The sequence below is a fragment of the Carex rostrata genome, chromosome 26 (genome assembly GCF_964058835.1).
Source record: "Carex rostrata chromosome 26, lpCarRost1.2, whole genome shotgun sequence".
Taxonomy (NCBI): Eukaryota; Viridiplantae; Streptophyta; class Magnoliopsida; order Poales; family Cyperaceae; genus Carex; species Carex rostrata.
In genome coordinates this window covers 3,290,141-3,311,839 of record NC_135943.1, presented here as the reverse complement: position 1 = coordinate 3,311,839, position 21,699 = coordinate 3,290,141, and positions in this window count along the sequence as shown.

The following is a 21,699-nucleotide window of genomic DNA, read 5'->3' as shown; positions in this document are numbered from 1 at the left end:
ACTGTTAGGATTTTGAAAAGTAGAAATCCAAGGCGTTGCATCGAGGGGCTCTATGCTATGCATAGCATGCTAGCATATTCCTATATATATATATATATATATAGAGAGAGAGAGAGAGAGAGAGAGATGGGCTATGGTGCATTGCAATGCATGGAGGGGTTTGTGCATTGGACCATAAATCTAAAATACAAATGATCGATCCAAACCGTTCATCTTGTTCTCCATATTAATATGTGCTTGGAGACCAAATTTTACATTTTTCTGAATTTTTTTACTATTTATTAAGTATTTTACAAAATTGTTGATCCAACGGTGGCTTAACAAAACAGTAAAATTAGCAGCCACCGTTGGATCAACAATTTTATAAAATACTTAATAAATAGTAAAAAAAATTCAGAAAAATGTAAAATTTGGTCTCCAATCACATATTAATATGGAGAACAAGATGAACGGTTTGGATCGGTCATTTGGATTTTGAATTTTAGATTTATGGTCCAATGCACAAACCCCTCCATGCATTGCAATGCACCATAGCCCATCTCTCTCTCTCTCTCTCTCTCTCTATATATATATATATATATATATATATAGTACGGCTAACGCGCTTCCTCTAGCATATGGGCCGAAATGTTTCCGGTGGAAATTTGAAATTTCAAAATCCAAAAAGTCAATCTGAACCGTTCATCTTCTTCTCTATATTAATATCTGCTTGGAGACCAAATTTTAAATTTTTCTGAATTTTTTTACTATTTATTAAGCCACTTTGAAAATCGCTGATCCAATGGTTTTACTGTTTTGTTAAGCCACCGTTGGATCAGCGATTTTCAAAGTGGCTTAATAAATAGTAAAAAATTTCAGAAAAATGTAAAATTTGGTCTCCAAGAAGATATTAATATGGAGAAGGAGATGAACGGTTCAGATCGACTTTTTAGATTTTTGAAATTTCAAATTTCCACCGGAAGCATTTCGGCCCATATGCTAAAGGAAGCGCGTTAGCCGTACTCTATATATATATATATATATATATATATATCTATTATATTATTAAGCACCTTGGGTGTCCGATCCTCCAACGGCTACGATTGAAAGATAAAATTTCGGATTAGATCTCAGCCATCAAATTGCATAATTTGTCTTGTTTTGATTAAATGCATATGTTTTATGTATAAAAGTCTAAATTTAGTTAAAAACATACTCACCACATGTTCTGTCACACGATACGTTACAATTAAAATTGAATAAACTCTGAAATTTAGCGAAATATTTATTTGTTTCCATATTTCTCCTCTTCAATTGAGAAGACTCCACCTTCCATTTTCTTATTTCTTTGTTTCCTTACTTCTTCTGCGTTTATATATGGATCACAATGGAAAATATTTTTTTATATTTCCTTATTTCTCTTTTTTTTGTTTCTATACATATTATTATGGGCAATTTAGAATAAATTTCCAATATAGAATATATCAATGTGTGTGTATTCTAAATTGGAAACAAATTAAAGAAGAAGAAGAATATAAATTGGAAACAAAGAAGAATATAAATTGCAACGTATGTGTGAATATATATTTCTCTTATAATATGTATGTGTGTGTGTATATATATCCTATACATACACACGATAACACTTTTTATTTATATTGTGTGATATCATATTATATGTCGATATTGAATTGTTGTACGATATTTGATTTTAGATTTGAATCAAGCTATTATTTGATATCATTGGAACTTAAAAATAAAGAATCATCACATCATCAAATTGTTATCAGAGATCACGATTAAAGTTAATTAAAAATACATAATCATATAAATTCTATTAACATGTGTCTTAATTTTTAAATAATTATTATTTTCATTGATATATATTTTATCTTATAATATGTCTCCGTTGCAACGCACGGGTATGATACTAGTATATATATATGAGTGAGTCTATGGTACTATGCATATCACGGGTTGTTACCGTGCTACGGCTCTATATTCGAGTTTTCAAATCCTAACACTCAATCCGAACCGTTCATCTTGTTCTCCATATTAATATGTGTTTGGAGACCAAATTTTACATTTTTTGAAAATTTTTTACTATTTTTTTAGATATTTAGAAAATCACTTGATCTGAAAATTCTGGACAATTCAAAAACAGTGATTTTCAATAAATCTAAAAAACTAGTAAAAAAATTTCAAAAAAATGTAAAATTTGGTCTCCAAACACATTAATATGGAGAACAAGATGAACGGTTCGGATCGACCGTTAGGATTTGAAAACTCGAATATAGAGCCGTAGCACGGTAACAAATCGTAATATGCATAGTACCATAGACTCACTATATATATAGAGATGGGCTATGGTGCATTGCAATGCATGGAGGGGGTTGTGCATTGGACCATAAATCTAAAATTCAAAATCCAAATGGCCGATCCAAACAGTTCATCTTGTTCTCCATATTAATATGTGCTTGGAGACCAAATTTTATATTTTTCTGAATTTTTTTACTATTTATTAAGTATTTTACAAAATTGTTGATCCAACGGTGGCTTAACAAAACAGTAAAATCAGCAGCCACCGTTGGATCAACAATTTTGTAAAATACTTAATAAATAGTAAAAAAATTCAGAAAAATATAAAATTTGATCTCCAAGCACATATTAATATGGAGAACAAGATGAACGGTTTGGATCGGCCATTTGGATTTTGAATTTTAGATTTATGGTCCAATACACAAACCCCTCCATGCATTGCAATGCACCATAGCCCATCTCTCTCTCTATATATATAGAGCTAGGCTACGGTGAGTTGTGAAGTAAAACGCGTTTCTACTTCACGCCGTATTTTTATTGGGAAAGTCCAAATTACCGATCCGAACCGTTAGATATTTAATCCATATTGAAATGTGATTGGAGACCAAATTTTATATTTTTTGGAATTTTTTTACTATTTATTAAGCATTTTTTAAAATTGCTGTTTTGCTGTGAACAGTAAAAAACAGTAAAATTTCTGGACCATCAGATCAGCGACTTTCAAAATTGCTTAATAAATAGTAAAAACAATTCCAAAAAATGTAAAACTTGGTCTCCAAGCACATTTCAATATGAAGAACAAGATGAACGGTTCAGATCGACGTTTTGAATTTAAAATCGCAAAATATGAGCGTGAAGTAAAATAGTCGCTTTACTTCGCAACTCACCGTAGCCTAGCTCTATATATATATATATGTAGAGTAGAACTAGGGTGCTCTTAAGCTTACCAAAGTTTTGGTGAGCTTAACTCTAAAACTCATCAAATCGATTTCAAATGACGAATCCGAACCGTTGAAACCCACCTACCTTACGTGTGATGCATCTACATGTGAAATTTGTAAAACATTCGAATTAATTTAGTATAAAGTCAAGCGGTCAAAAAAGTTCAAAAAATGAATGCACTAAAATTAATTTATTAACCTTCTAATTTTGACCGCTTGACTTTATACTAAAAAAATATAAATTTTAAACATCCGTGCTACGGCCTCAGAAAAAATATCATATAAATTTTAAACATCGATTTAAGTAGCTCAACAAATTAGTTATATAATAAGCTTGTAGAATACCAATTTTTACTATTTTGTTATGATTTATAAAAGGTGACAAAAAATAGCCTAGAATATTGACAATTTTCTTTTATTTTTAGGGATGTAAATGCTACATTATCTTGCCATATAAAGACACTACTAGAGTACTCTAAACACCTTCAATTGGAGTGTTTTATTAGAGTTGTAAATGCCCTAATATCTTTTCATACATAGACACTACTAGAGTACTCCAAGCACCTTCAATTGGAGTGTGGTATTAGGGTTCTGAACACACTTTTATCTTGCCATAAGGAGACACTACTAGAGTGCTCTAAACACTATCAATTGGACTGTTGTATTAGTGTAATAAATGTCTTATTATCTTGCCATATGGAGACACTACAAGAGCGCTCCGAACACCTTTAATTGGAGTATTGTATTGGGTTGTAAATGCCCTATTATCTTGCCATATAGAGATACTACTAGAGTGCTCCAAACACCTTCATTTGGAGTGTTGTATTAGGGTTGTAAATACCCTATTATCATGCCATATTGCGCCACTACTAGAGTGCTCCAAACATATTCAATTGGAGCATTGTATTAGTGTTGTAAATGCCCTATTATCTTGCTAGATAGAGACACTACTAGAGTGTTCTAGATACCTTCAATTAGAGTATTGCATTGGGGTTGTAAATGCTCCATTATCTTGCCACATCACTACTAGAGTGCTCCAAACACCTATTGGAGTGTTATAATTGGGTTGTAAATGCCCCCATTATCTTGCCATCTGGAGACACTACTAGAGTGCTCAAAACACATACAATTCGAGTGTTGTATTAGTGTTGTAAATGCCCTAATATCTTGCCATCCTACTAGATTGCTCCAAACACCTTCAATTGCAGTGTTGTATTAGTGTTGTAAATGCTCTATTATCTTGCCAAATAAAGACTCTACTAGAGTGCTCCAAACACCTTCTATTGAAGTGTTGTAATGGAGTTCTACATGCCCTATTATCTTGCCATCTGGAGACACTACTAGAGTGCTCGAAACACATTCAATTGGAGTGTTGTATTAGTATTGTAAATGCACTAATATCTTGCCATATTGCGCCACTACTAGAGGGCTCCAAACATATTTAATTGGAGCAATGTATTAGTGTTGTAAATGCTCTATTATCTTGCCATATACACTACTAGAGTGTTCTATATACCTTCAATTAGAGTGTTGTATTGGGGTTGTAAATGCTCCATTATCTTGCCACATAAAGACTCTGCTAGAGTGCTCCAAACACATTTCATTGGAGTGTTGTAATGGGGTTGTACATGCCCTATTATCTTGCCATCTGGAGACACTACTAGAGTGTTAGAAACACATTCAATTGCAGTGTTGAATTAGTGTTGTAAATGCACTAATATCTTGCCATATTGCGCCACTACTAGAGTGCTACAGACATATTCAACTGGAGCATCGTATTAGTGTTGTAAATGCCCTATTATCCTGCCATATAGAGTTACTATAGTGTTCTATATACATTCAATTAGTGTGTTGTATTGGGGTTGTAAATGCTCCATTATCTTGCCACATAAAGACTCTACTAGAGTGCTCCAAACACCTTCTATTGGAGTGTTGTAATGGGGTTGTACATGCCCTATTATCTTGCCATCTGGAGACACTACTAGAGTATTCGAAACACATTCAATTGGAGTGTTGTATTAGTATTGTAAATGCCATAATATCTTGCCATATTGCGCCACTACTAGAATGCTCCAAACATATTCAATTGGAGGATTGTATTAGTGTTGTAAATACCCTATTATCTTGCCATATAGAGACACTAATATAGTGCTCTATATACCTTCAATTAGAGTGTTGTATTGGGGTTGTAAATGCTCCATTATATTGCCACATAAAGACTCTACTAGAGTTCTCCAAACACATTCTATTGGAGTGTTGTAATGGGGTTATACATGCACTATTATCTTGCCATATAGAGACACTACTAGAGTGCTCGAAAGACATTCAATTGGAGTGTTGTATTAGTGTTGTAAATGTCCTAATATCTTGTCATATAGAGACACTACCAGATTGCACCAAACAACTTCAATTGCAGTGTTGTATTAGGGTTGCAAATGCCCTATTATCTTGCCATATTGTGCCACTACTAGAGTGCTCCAAACATATTCAATTGGAGCATTGTATTTGTGTTCTAAATGCCCTGTTATTTTGCCAAATAGAGACACTACTAGAGTGTTCTATATACCTTCAACTAGTGTGTTCTATTGGGGTTGTAAATGCCCTAATATCTTGCCATATAGAGAGACACTCCTAGTTTGCTCCAAACACCTTCTATTGGAGTGTTGCAATGGGGTTGTACATGCCCTATTATCTTGCTATATGAAGACACTACTAGAGTGCTCGAAACACATTTAATTGGAGTGTTGTATTAGTGTCGTATTAGTGTCGTAATTGCCCTAATATCTTGCCATATAGAGACACTACTAGATTGCTCCAAACACCTTCAATTGTAGTGTTGTATTAGGGTTGTAAATGCCCTATTATCTTGGCATACTGTGTCACTACTAGAGTGCTCCAAACATATTCAATTGGAGCATTGTATTAGTGTTGTAAACACCCTATTATCTTGCCATATAGAGACACTACTAGAGTGCTCCAAACACCTTCAATTAGAGTGTTGTATTAGGGTTGTAAATGCCCTATTATCTTGCCAGATAGAGACACTACTAGAGTGCTCCAGACACCTTCTACTGGAGTGTTGTAATTGGGTTGTAATTGCCCTATTATCTTGCCATCTGGAGACACTACAAAAGTGCTCCAAAACACATTCAATTGAATTGTTGTATTAGGGTTCTAAATGCCCTATTATCTTGCCATATTGTGGCACTACTAGAGTGCTCCGCAGATATTCAATTGGAGCATTGTATTAGTGTTGTAAATGCCCTATATCTTGCCATATAGAGACACTAGTAGAGTGTTCTATATACCGTCAATTAGTGTGTTGTATTAGTGTTGTAAATGCCCTATTATCTTGCCATATTGGGCCACTACTAGAGTGCTCCAAACATATTTAATTGGAGCATCGTATTAGTGTTGTAAATGCCCTTTTATCTTGCCATATAAGGACACTACTAGAGTGTTCTATATACCTTCTATTAGTGTGTTGTATTGGGGTTGTAAATGCTCCAATATCTTGCCAAATAAAGACTATACTAGAATGCTCCAAACACCTTCTATTGGAGTGTTGTAATGGGGTTATACATGCCATATTATGTTGCCATCTGGAGACACTACTAGAGTGCTCGAAACACATTCAATTGGAGTGTTGTATTAGTGTTGTAAATGCCCTAATATTTTGCCATATTGCGCGACTACTAGAGTGCTCCAAACATATTGAATTGGAGTACTGTATCAGTGTTGTAAATGCCCTATTATCTTGCCATATAGAGACACTACTAGAGTGTTCCATATACCTTCAATTACAGTGTTGTATTGGTGTTGTAAATGCTCCATTATCTTGCCACATAAAGACTATACTAGAGTGCTCCAAACACCTTCTATTGGAGTGTTGTAATGGGGTTGTACATGCCCTATTATCTTGCCATATGGAGCCACTACTAGAGTGCTCGAAACACATTCAATTGGTGTGTTGTATTAGTGTTATAATTGCCCTAATATCTTGCCATATAGAGACACTACTAGATTGCTCCAAACACCTTCAATTGTAGTGTTGTATTAGGGTTGTAAATGACCTATTATCTTGCCATACTGTGTCACTACTAGAGTGCTTCAAACATATTCAATTGGAGCATTGTATTAGTGTTGTAAACGCCATATTATCTTGCCATATGACACTACTAGAGTGCTCCAAACACTTTCAATTAGAGTGTTGTATTAGGGTTGTAAATGCCTTATTATCTTGCCATATTGGGCCACTACTAGAGTGCTCCAAACATATTCAATTGGAGCATCGAATTAGTGTTGTAAATGCCCTTTTATATTGCCAGATAGAGACACTACTAGAGTGCTCCAAACACATTGAATTGAATTGTTGTACTAGGGTTGTAAATGCCCTATTATATAGCCATATTGTGGCACTACTAGAGTGCTCCACACAGATTCAGTTGGGGCATTGTATTAGTGTTGTAAATACCCTATATCTTGCCATATAGAGACACTAGTAGAGTGTTCCATATACCGTCAATTAGTGTGTTGTATTAGTGTTGTCAAAGCATATTATCTTGCCATATTGGGCCACTACTAGAGTGCTCCAAACATATTCAATTGGAGCATTGTGTTAGTGTTGTAAATGCCCTTTTATCTTGCCATATAGAGACACTACTAGAGTGTTCTATATACCATCTATTAGTGTGTTGTATTGGGGTTGTAAATGCTGCATTATCTTGCCACATAAAGACTCTACTAGAGTGCTCCAAACACCTTCTATTGGAGTGTTGTAATGGGGTTGTACATGCCCAATTATGTTGCCATCTGACACACTACTAGAGTGCTCGAAACACATTCAATTGGAGTGTTGTATTAGTGTTATAAATGCCCTAATATCTTGGCATATTGCGCTACTACTAGAGTGCTCCAAACATATTCAATTGGAGCATTGTATTAGTGTTGTAAATACCCTATTATCTTGCCATATATCCTACTAGAGTGTTATATATACCTTCAACTAGAGTGTTGTATTGGAGTTGTAAATGCTCCATTCTCTTGCCACATAAAGACTCTACTAGAGTGCTCCAAACACATTTCCTTGGAGTGTTGTAATGGGGTTGTACATGCCCAATTATCTTGCCATCTGGAGACACTACTATAGTGCTCGAAACACATTCAATTGGAGTGTTGTATTAGTATTGTAAATGCCCTAATATCTTGCCATATTGCGCCACTACTAGAGTGCTCCAAACATATTCAATTGGAGCATCGTATTAGTGTTGTAAATGCCCTATTATCTTGCCATATAGAGACACTACTAGAGTGTTCTAGATACCTCCAATTAGTGTGTTGTATTGGGGTTGTATATGCTCCATTATCTTGCCACATAAAGAATCTAATAGAGTGCTCCAAACACCTTCTATTGCAGTGTTGTAATGGGGTTGTACATGCCCTATTATCTTGCCATCTGGAGACACTACTAGATTGGTCGAAACACATTCAATTGGTGTGTTGTATTAGTATTGTAAATGCCCTAATATCTTGCCATGTTGCGCCACTCCTAGAGTGCTCCAAACAGATTCAATTGGAGCATTGTACTAGTGTTGTAAATGCCCTATTATCTTGCCATATAGAGACACTACTTGAGTGCTCGATATACCTTCAATTAGAGTGTTGTATTGGGGTTGTAAATGCCCTATTATTGTGCCATATTGAGCCACTACTAGAGTGCTCCAAACACATTCAATTGGAGTGTTGTATTAGGGTTGTAAATGCCCTATTATCTTGCCAGATAGAGACACTACTAAAGTGCTCCAAACACATTCAATTAAAGTGTTGTATTAGGGTTGTAAATGACCTATTATCGTGTCATATTGAGCCACTACTAGAGTGCTCCAAACACATTCAATTGGAGCATTGTATTAATGTTGTAAATGATCTATTATCTTGTTATCTGCATACATTACTAGAATGCCCCAAACACCTTCTATTAGAGTGTTGTAATGGGATTGTAAATGCCGTATTATCTTGCCATCTGGAGACACTACTAAAGTGCTCCAAACACTTTCAATTAGAGTGTTGTATTAGGGTTGTAAATACCCTATTATCTTGCCTTTTTCGGCCACTACTAGAGTGCTCCAAACATATTCAATTGGAGCATCGTATTAGTGTTGTAAATGCCCTTCTATCTTACCATATAGAGAGAGACACTACTAGAGTGCTCAAACACATTCAATTGAATTGTTGTACTGGGGTTGTAAATACCCTGTTATCTTGCCATCTTGTGGCACTACTAGAGTGCTCCACACAGATTCAGTTGGAGCATTGTATTAGTGTTGTAAATGCCCTATATCTTGCCATATAGAGACACTACTAGAGTGTTCTTTATACCGTCAATTAGTGTGTTGTATTAGTGTTGTCAATGCCCTATTATCTTGCAATATTGGGGCACTACTAGAGTGCTCCAAACATATTCAATTGGAGCATTGTTTTAGTGTTGTAAATGCCCTTTTATCTTGCCATATAGAGACACTACTTGAGTGTTCTATATACCTTCAATTATTGTGTTGTATTGGGGTTGTAAATCCTCCATTATCTTGCCACATAAAGACTCTACTAGAGTGCTCCAAACACCTTCTATTGGAGTGTTGTAATAGGGTTGTACATGCCCTATTATGTTGCCATCTGGAGACACAACTAGAGTGCTCGAAACATATTCAATTGGAGTGTTGTATTAGTGTTGTAAATGCCCTAATATCTTGCCATATAGCGCCACTACTAGAGTGCTCCAAACATATTCAATTGGAGCATTTTATTGGTGTTGTAATTGCCCTATTATCTTGCCATTTAGAGACACTACTAGAGTGTTCTATATTCCTTCAATTACATTGTTGTATTGGTGTTGTAAATGCTCCATTATCTTGCCACATAAAGACTATACTAGAGTGCTCCAAACAGATTCTATTGGAGTGTTGTAATGAGGTTGTACATGCCCTATTATCTTGCCATCTGGAGACACTACTAGAGTGCTCGAAACACATTCAATTGGTGTGTTGTACTAGTGTCATAATTGCCCTAATATCTTGCCATATAGAGACACTACTAGATTGCTCCAAACACCTTCAATTGTAGGGTTGTATTAAGGTTGTAAATGCCCTATTATCTTGCCATACTGTGTCACTAGTAGAGTGCTTCAAACATATTCAATTGGAGTATTGTATTAGTGTTGTAAACGCCATATTATCTTGCCATATGACACTACTAGAGAGCCCCAAACACTTTCAATTAGAGTGTTGTATTAGGGTTGTAAATGCCCTATTAGAGTGCTCCAAACACATTCAACTAGAGTGTTGTATTAGGGTTGTAAATGCCCTATTATCGTGCCATATTGAGCCACTACTAGAGTGCTCCAAACACATTCAATTGGAGCATTGTATTAATGTTGTAAATGATCTATTATCTTGTTATCTGCATACAGTACTAGAGTGCTCCAAACACCTTCTATTGGAGTGTTGTAATGGGGTTGTAAATGCCCTATTATCTTGCCATCTGGAGACACTACTAGAGTGCTCCAAACACATTCAATTTAGTTGTTGTATTGGGGTTGTAAATGCCCTATTATCTTGCCATATTGTGGCACTACTAGAGTGCTCCAAACATATTCTATTTGGGCATTGTATTAGTGTAGTAAATGCTCTATTATCTTGCCATATAGAGACACTACTAGAGTATTCTCTATACCTTCAATTAGTGTGTTGTATTGGGGTTGTAAGTGCTCCATTATCTTTCCACATAAAGACACTACTAGAGTGCTCCAAAAACGTTCTATTGGAGTGTTGTAATGGGGTTGTACATACCCTATTATCTTGCCATCTAGAGACTCTTCTAGAGTGCTCCAAACACATTCAATTGGAGTATTGTATTAGTGTTGTAAATGCCCTAATATCTTGTCATATTAAGCCACTACTAGAGTGCTCCAAACATATTCAATTGGAGTACTGTATTGGTGTTGTAAATGCCCTATTATCTTGCCATATAGAGACACTACTAGATTGTTCTATATACCTTCAATTAGAGTGTTGTATTGGAGTTGTAAATGCTTCATTATCTTGCCACATAAAGAATCTACTAGAGTGCTCCAAACAACTTCTATTGGAGTGTTGTAATAGGGATGTACATGACCTATTATGTTGCCATCTGGAGACACTACTAGAGTGCTCCAAACACCTTCAATTACAGTGTTGTATTAGTGTTGTAAATGCCCTATTATCTTGCTATATTGAGCCACTACTAGAGTGTTCCAAATACATTCAATTGAAGCATGGTACTAGTGTCGTAAATGCCCTATTATTGTGACATATGGAGCCGCTACTAGAGTGCTCCAAACACATTCAATTGGAGTGTTGTATTAAGGTTGTAAACGCCCTATTATCTTGCCAGATAGTGACACTACTAGAGTGCTACAAACACAATCAATTAGAGTGTTGTATTAGGGTTGTAAATGCCCTATTGTCGTGTCATATTGAGCCACTACTAGAGTGCTCCAAACACTTTCAATTGGAGCCTTGTATTAATGTTGTAAATGATCTATTATCTTGTTATCTGCATACACTACTACACCTTCTATTAGAATGTTGTAATGGGGTTGTAAATGCCTATTATCTTGCTATCTGGAGACACTACTAGAGTGCTCGAAACACTTTTAATTAGAGTGTTGTATTAGGGTTGTAAATGCCCTATTATCTTGCCATATTGGGCCACTACTAGAGTGGTCCAAACATATTCAATTGGAGCATCGTATTAGTGTTGTAAATGTCCTATTATCTTGCCATCTGGAGACACTACTAGAGTGCTCCAAACACATTCAATTGAATTGTTGTACTGGGGTTGTAAATGCCCTATTATCTTGCCATATTATGGCACTACTAGAGTGCTCCACACAGATTCAGTTAGAGCATTGTAATAGTGTTGTAAATGCCCTATATCTTGCCATATAGAGACACTAGTAGAGTGTTCTATATACCGTCAATTAGTGTGTTGTATTAGTGTTGTCAATGCCCTATTATCTTGCCATATTGTGCCACTACTAGAGTGCTCCAAACATATTCAATTGGAGCATTGTATTAGTGTTGTAAATGCCCTTTGATCTTGCCAAATAGAGACACTACTAGAGTGTTCTATATACCTTCAATTAGTGTGTTGTATTGGAGTTGTAAATGCTCTATTATCTTGCCACATAAAGACTCTACTAGAGTGCTCCAAACACCTTCTATTGGAGTGTTGTAATGGGGTTGTACAAGCCTTATTATCTTGCCATCTGGAGACACTACTAGAGTGCTCGAAACACATTCAATTGGAGTGTTGTATTAGTATTGTAAATGCCCTAATATCTTGCCATATTGCGCCACTCCTAGAGTGCTCCAAACATATTCAATTGGAGCATTGTATTAGTGTTGTAAATGCCCTATTATCTTGCCATATAGAGACACTACTGGAGTGCTCGATATACCTTCAATTAGAGTGTTATATTGGGGTTGTAAATGCCCTATTATTGTGCCATATTGAGCCGCTACTGGAGTGCTCCAAACACATTCAATTGGAGTGTTGTATTAGGGTTGTAAATGCCCTATTACCTTGCCAGATAGAGACACTACTAGAGTGCTCCAAACACATTCAATTAGAGTGTTGTATTAGGGTTGTAAATGCCCTATTATCGTGCCATATTGAGCCACTACTAGAGTGCTCCAAACACATTCAATTGGAGCATTGTATTAATGTTGTAAATGATCTATTATCTTGTTATCTGCATACACTACTAGAGTGCTCCAAATACCTTCTATTGGAGTGTTGTAATAGTGTTGTAAATGCCCTTTGATCTTGCCAAATAGAGACACTACTAGAGTGTTCTATATACCTTCAATTACAGTGTTGTATTGGTGTTGTAAATGCTCCATTATCTTGCCATATTGTGGCACTACTAGAGTGCTCCAAACATATTCAATTGGAGCATTGTATTAGTGTTGTAAATGCCCTATATCTTGCCATATAGAGACATTAGTAGAGTGTTCTATATACCTTCAATTAGTGTGTTCTATTAGGGTTGTAAATGCTCCATTATCTTGCCAGATAGAGACACTGCAAGAGTGCTCCAAACACCTTCATTTGGAGTGTCGTATTAGGGTTGTAAATACCATATTTTCTTGCCATCTGGAGACACTACTAGAGTGCTCCAAATACCTTCAATTAGTGTGTTGTATTAGGGTTATAAATGCCCTATTATCTTGCCAGATAGAGACACTACTAGAGTGCTCCAAACACCTTCATTTGGAGTGTTGTATTGGGGTTGTAAATACCTTATTTTCTTGCCTTCTAAAAACACTACTAGAGTTTTCCAAACACTTCCAATTGGAGTGCTCCAAACACCTTCAATTAGAGTGTTGTATTAGGGTTATAAATGCCCTATTATCTTGCCAGATAACACTACTAGAGTGCTCCAAAAACCTACATTTGGAGCGTTGTATTGGGGTTGTAAATACCTTATTTTCTTGCCATCTGGAGACACTACTAGAGTTTTCGAAACACCTCCAATTGGAGTGCTCCGAACACCTTCAATTAGAGTGTTGTATTAAGGTTATAAATGCTAGGTTATCTTGCCAGATAGATACACTACTAGAGTGCTCCAAACACCTTCATTTGAAGTGTTGTATTGGGGTTGTAAATACCTTATTTTCTTGCCGTATGGAGACACTACTAGAGTTTTCCAAACACCTCCAATTGGAGTGCTCCAAACACCTTCAATTAGAGTGTTGTATTAGGGTTGTAAATGCCCTATTATCTTGCCAGATAGATACACTACTAGAGTGCTCCAAACATATTCAATTGGAGCATTGTATTAGTGTTGTAAATGCCCTATTATCTTGCCATATAGAGACATTACTAGGGTGTTCTATATACCTTCAATTAGAGTGTTGTATTGGGGTTGTAAGTGCTCCATTATCTTGCCACATAAAGACTCTACTAGAGTGCTCCAAACACCTTCTATTGGAGTGTTGTAATGGAGTTGTACATACCCTATTATCTTGCCATCTAGAGACACTACTAGATTGCTCCGAACACATTCAATTGGAGTGTTGTATTAGTGTTGTAAATGCCCAATATCTTGTCATATTGAGCCACTACTAGAGTGCTCCAAACATATTCAATTGGAGTACTGTATTAGTGTTGTAAATGCCCTATTATCTTGCGATATAGAGACACTACTAGATTGTTCTGTATACCTTCAATTAGAGTGTTGTATTGGAGTTGTAAATGCTTCATTATCTTGCCACATAAAGAATCTACTAGGGTGCTCCAAACACCTTCTATTGGAGTGTTGTAATGGAGATGTACATGACCTATTATCTTGCCATCTGGAGACACTACTAGAGTGCTCGAAACACATTCAATTGGAGTGTTGTATTACTGTTGTAAATGCCCATGTTGCCATATAGAGACACTGCTAGATTGCTCCAAACACCTTCAATTGCAGTGTTGTATTAGTGTTGTAAATGCCCTATTATCTTGCCATATTGAGCCACTACTAGAGTGCTCCAAATACATTCAATTGGAGCATTGTAGTAGTGTCGTAAATACCCTATTATTGTGCCATATTGAGCCACTACTAGAGTGCTCCAAACACATTCAATTGGAGTGTTGTATTAGGGTTGTAAATGCCTTATTATCTTGCCAGATATTGACACTACTAGAGTGCTCCAAACACCTTCATTTGGAGTGTTGTATTGGGGTTGTAAATGCAACTTTCCATATAGAGACATTGCTAGAGTACTCCAAGCACCTTCAATTGGAGTGTGGTATTAGGGTTCTGAATACCCTTTTATCTTGCAATAAGGAGATACTACTAGAGTGCTCAAAACACTCTCAATTGGAGTATTCTACTGGGGTTGTAAATGCCCTATTTTCTTGCCATATAGAGATACTACTAGAGTGCTCCAAACACCTTCAATTGGAGTGTTGTATTAGGGTTGTAAATTCTCTATTATCTTGCCATCTGGAGATGCTATTTGAGTACTCTAAACTCCTTCAATTGAATTGTTGTAATAGGGTTGTAAATGCCTTATTATCTTGCCTTTTGGAGACACTACTAGAGTGCTTCAAACACCTTCATTTGGAGTGTTGTATTAGGGTTGTAAATACCCTATTTTATTGCCATCTGGAGACACTACTAGAGTTTTCCAAACACTACTAGAGTGTTGTATTAGGGTTGTAAATGCCATATTATCTTGCCATTTGGAGAAGCTATTTGAGTGCTCCAAACACATTCAATTAGAGTGTTGTATTAGGGTTGTAAATGATCTTTTACCTTACCTTATAGACACACTACTAGAGTGCTCCAAGCACCTTCAATTAGAGTGCTGTATCAAGGATGTAAATGCTCCATTATCTTGCCATATAAAGACACTATTACAGTGTCCAAACACCTTCAATTGGAGTCTTGTATTAGGGTTGTAAATGCCATAATATCTTTCCATATAGAGACACTACTAGAGTACTTCAAGCACCTTCAATTGGAGGTGGTATTAGGGTTTTGAATACCCTTTTATCTTGCAATAAGGAGATATTACTAGAGTGCTCAAAACACTTTCAATTGGAGTATTGTATTAGGGTTGTAAATGCCCTAATATCTTTCCATATAGAGACACTACTAGAGTACTCGAAGCACCTTCAATTGGAGTGTGGTATTAGGGTTTTGAACACCATTTTATCTGGCCATAAGGAGACACTACTAGAGTGCTCGAAATACTATCAATTGGACTGTTGTATTAGTGTTATAAATGTCTTATTATCTTGCCATATGAAGACACTACTAGTGCGCTCGGAACACCTTCAATTGGAGTATTGTATTAGGGTTGTAAATGCCCTTTTATCTTGCCATATTAGAGACACTACTAGAGTGCTCCAAACACCTTCATTTGGAGGGTTGTATTAGGGTTGTATTTCCCTATTATCTTGCCATATCGCGCCACTTCTAAAGTGCTCCAAACATATTCAATTGGAGCATTTGTATTAGTGTTGTAAATGCCCAATTGGAGTATTGTATTAGGGTTGTAAATGCCCTTTTATCTTGCCATATTAGAGACACTACTAGAGTGCTCCAAACACCTTCATTTGGAGGGTTGTATTAGGGTTGTATTTCCCTATTATCTTGCCATATCGCGCCACTTCTAAAGTGCTCCAAACATATTCAATTGGAGCATTTGTATTAGTGTTGTAAATGCCCTATTATCTTGCCATATAGAAACACTACTAGAGTGCTCCCAACACCTTTAATTAAAGTGTTGTATTAGGGTTGTAAATGCCATGTTATCTTACTACTATGGTGCTCCAACACCTTCAAATGAAGAGTCATATTAGGGTTGTAAACACCCTATTATATTGTCATCTGGAGACACTACTAGAGTGCTCTGAAGACCTTCAATTAGAATGTTGTATTACAGTTATAAATGCCTTATTACCTTACCACACTACTAGAGTGCTCCAAACACTTTTAATTGGAGTGTTGTATTAGGGTTGTCAATGCCATATTATCTTGCCATCTAGAAACACTACGAGACTACTCCAAACACCTTCAATTAGAGTGTTTTATTAGGGTTCTAAATACCCTACTATCTTGCCATATAGAGACTACTAGAGTGCTCTAAACACCATAAATTGGAGTGTTGTATTAGGGTTGTAAACGCCCTATTATATTGTCATATGGAAGTACTACTAGAGTGCTGCAAACACCTTCAATTGGAATGTTGTATTAGAGTTGTAAATGCCTTATTATCTTGCACTACTAGAGTGCTCAAAACACTTTTAATTGGAGTGTTGTATTCGGGTTGTCAATGCCCTATTATTTTGCCATCTTGAAATACTACTAGAGTGTTCCAAACACCTTAAATTAGAGTGTTGTATTAGGGTTGTAAACGCCCTATTATCTTGACATCTGGAGACACTACTAGAGTGCTCCAAAAACCTTAAATTAGAGTATTGTATTAGGGTTTTAGACACTACTAGAGTGTTCCAAACACTTTTAATTGGAGTGTTGTATTATGGTTGTATATTGATGTCTCGCTATTTTATCTATATTCCGACCAAACTTTGTACCAAAACCTGTGCCTAAAACTGTCAAATCGTGTCTATTTCATTTAATATTTATCGAATGTGGTACTGCTGCGCTTTTATTCTTATTTTGCATAAAACAGGCGAAATCAGGGAAGATTGTGGAATGTGAAGTTCTTCACGCGTGCCGCGTCACATCCGAGGCGGGCCGCATCACACCCTGACGCGACCACTGGCGCGACCTGTATACGATGCTGAAATTTCAGGACCTGAACTTAAAACAGTCGTAACTTTTGACTCGTAACCCTGTTTTGAGCATATGATCACTTTTCGGAAAGCTTGTGAGAAGATCTACAATCTGAGTTAGAGACCTAGCCACGCAGGCCGCGTCACATTCCACGTGGGTCGCGTCAGACTATTCTGGAAACATAACAGAAATGAAAACAGAGGCTCAATGAAGGAAAGGTCGGCCAGAATAGCTATATTATGGGATTCCTTGCTACAAACCAATTCATCCTGCATTATTGAGAGCAAGAGAGCAATTCATAGGGTTTGGACTTGACGGCTTGCTTGGAGACGAAGTGGAGAAGCAAAAAATGAAAGTTCTTCACGGATCTTCTTTATTCTTTTGGTTTTGTCATGGCTATTTCTTATATCACTTGTTTTATTTGCTTTTTTATCATGTATGAGTAGTTTATTTAGTTTCTAGGGTTACGATGTAGTCGGATACTCTATTTTATTATGCATGTTGTTTGAATCTGTGTTGAATATTTGTGTTTATTTGTTTGAGTACTATTTTAATTGCTTAGTTGAAATTGTTTGAATGATTCTTGTTGTCTACTATTAGATGTCTATAGCATCTTTTCTAGTAATTTGGCCTTGATGTTTCTTTCAACTAAACTAAGTATCTGAGGTAGGATTTCGAGCCGTGAGGCGAGACCAAATAGTAATTGAGAGGTGAACTTTTCCATTATTCAAGAGATGGTGGATGTCTTTAGTAAACCTGACAAATAACTTAGGTTGAATACCAATAAACGAGAGTTTAGGGTTGAAAATCTAAGAAGGTGAAATTGCATTTCCGTTACCAAGGTTATTAAGCCAACAAACGAGAGTTGAGATTTAGGAACATTAGGTACGGTCAGTAGAACCTTACATAAAGAAACAACGCAGAAACAAATGTATACTGTATTAACTCGAGGCCCATCCGCGTCGGGTGCCGAGAGGCAGAGTTGAAGATGAAATCTGAAACCTGGAAACGTCTTTTTATATCTGATTTAAAACCAAACTTTACTTTCTGTCATTTATTTCTCTCAATTGAACTTAGGAAACTAAACAAACCAAATCAACATTTTCAAACTTCTAGTACTAATTAATTTAAGTAGAGTCCAGTTTATATTTGAACCGTCCTGTGGATCGATACCTGATTTTAGTATACGATATGATGGTGCACTTGCAGTCTTAATCGGAAGTTAACTCAAGGTTTAAAAGGTACAGCTTGCTGTACTGAAACTTTGTGATATACTTTTGTGCGAACAAGTTTTTGGCGCCGTTGCCGGGGACGGCATCATTTATTTTCTGAATTTTTGCTTATTTTAGTTAATCTAGATTTTAACTTGTATCTTTTCTTTTATTTTTCTCTCTTTACAAGAACAAGCTGGCTTACGTACCACCTCCCACAGGTGACTACCAACTGAGGAGCAAAGGACCACTTTCAGCACTAGAGTCTCCTTCAGACGCCACTGTTCTTGCCCATCCTCCTCTCGACGCGACCCGCATCACAATAGACGCGACCAGCACAACTGTCCGTGTGTAACCACTTCTCCACGGGGTTCGTACGCTCAGCTCCTGTATACCCAGCATTCAACGTAGGCAGTATAGAAGACACGCGACCCGAACAGCATTCAACACCTTCAATTGAAGTGTTGTATTGGGGTTATAATGCCTATTATCTTGTCATCTTGAGACACTACTAGAGTGCGCTAAACACCTTTAATTAGAGTGTTGTATTAGGGTTGTAAATGCCCTATTATCTTGTAATCTTGAGACACTACTAGAGTTCTCCAAACATCTCCAATTGATGTGTTATATTAGGGTTGTAAATGCCCTATTTTCTTGTCATCTGAAGACACTACTAGAGTGCTCTAAACACCTTTAATTGGAGTGTTGTATTAGCGTTGTAAATACCTAATTATCTTGCTATAAGGAGGCACTACTAGAGTGCTCCAAACACTATCGATTGGAGTGTTGTATTAAGAAGTACCATGCCTGGTATGTGATACAGCAATAGAAAATGAGAGATGGCTTCAGAATTCCTAGTGTAGAGTTACTAGGATTGAATTGGTGACCGTTTGCAGTTGGAATTCTTCACAATATATGGAATAAGGAGGTGTGATTTTTATATATTTCGGAACTTTTTGTAAATAGACATTTTTCTATCAATATATCCGAGGATGGCAACTTGCCAACGTCCATAAAAAAAATTAAATAGTTTTTACATTTACTATTAGATTTATTTCTTTACTTTTATTTTTTATCGTCGTGATTTTCTTTAATTAAGTAAAACAATAATGCAGTGTTATAGAGGTCGTGCTTGTGGTGGGATGTTAGCATCTGCTTCTGTGGGCAAAAAAAAGAGATCATAAAAAGAAGAGGAATTCAGGTATATGCCCATCATATATAACTTCATCAATTAGATATTTTTTCATCAGAATGTTAAAATTAGTTATTTTCCCATCTAAATTCACATATATTATTAATGAGGAGGGTTCCAATACCTCATCTTTTTCATACCTCATATTTTATATCTTTGTTTTCAAAATTCAAATTATCGATCCAAACCGTTCAACATAATATTTATACTAAAATATGCATGAAGATGAAATTTTATATTTTTTACTATTTTTTAAGATAGGTATAAAATCATTGTATCTGGACCGTTCAAAAAAAAGAGATTTTATACCCATCCTAAAAAATAGTAAAAAAATTCCAAAAATTATAAAATTTTATTTCTAACCATATTTTAGTATATATATATCATGTTGAATGGTTCAGATCGACAATTTAGACTTTAAAAATGAAGATATAAAATATGAGGTATGATAAGGTATGAAAGACATGAGGCATTGGAACCCTCCTCTTCTCAAGATATGAGACATGAGACTTTAATAATATACCCATTTGTTAATTTAATTACATAAAAATTAAAAAAAAATTAATAAACAATTAAAAGGACATTTTTGCCCCTAGTTCAAACTTCTGACCCTAACACCTCCCTCTTCTCAAGATCGTTGTTTTTCTCTTCAGAAGCTTCAGTTGGTACCACTGGTACCAAATCTTGCATAAGCACTTCATTTGAAACTTGAGTATACAATTGAAGTCCTGATTTCTTCTTCTCTTTTAAATTCTACTCCCCTAGTCCCCTGCTCCATCCTGCTCCTGTACTAGTGATTTTAATGTAAGACTGTTCCATTTGCTTAGTTTAATTAATGTCCAGGTGCCCAATTTTTACTTTAGGTGACAATTACTATTCTTATTTATTGTTTGTGATTTACTGTGAGTCTCTTACTTACCTTTTTTTTCTCTTAATATTATGGAAGTATTATTGATGAAGTATTATATTGATGAATTAAGTCTGCCACCATTTTGATATGTTAAATTGTCAATTCTTTCTTTTATTTTGACAGCACTCGTTCCTCCAATTCCCACCTTTATGTTACAAATTAATTTTCTTATTTGTTCCTTCTTTTTTTTCCTATTATGTCTTGCTTTTCTTTCTTTGGTTAAGGAGCACATTGTCTTTCATCCTGACTCCTGAGTTGGCAATTTCTTTATAGTTCAAATTTGTTGTCACAGAAACACGATCCTGATTTTGTTAATCCAAAATTTATAATGCTTGCTCTGTTGTTATTGTTCGCTAAGTATATGCTCTTAAAGAGAGCAGTTGTTTACTTGCCTATCTCTGAAAAAGAAAATATTTTCTTTTTGAAGGTTTCTATTACCAATTTTTTGAAGGTTGAAAAAGAAAATATTTTAACCTTGCACGCCCTTTAAAATTGAAATGAACAAGTGGTCATCAAATTAATTTGATTTAATAAAAAAAAACATCTTGGAAACTATGCACGTTAATTAATTTCCCCATGAAATGCAGTGTCTACTTAATTATCTAGTCATGCCTAAGGTATATGTATTATAAGATGGGACTATTGAAGGTAAGGAAGAACTGGGTAAGAAGGGAGGTGCACGGTAAGAGGAGAGAGGAAGGAGAAGAGCACATAAAGGGTAAAACAGTCATTTTATTTTTAAATTAATAATTAACTATATATTTAAATGCTTGAAGTAAGAAATGGGTATATTAATAAAATATGTAAGTTTA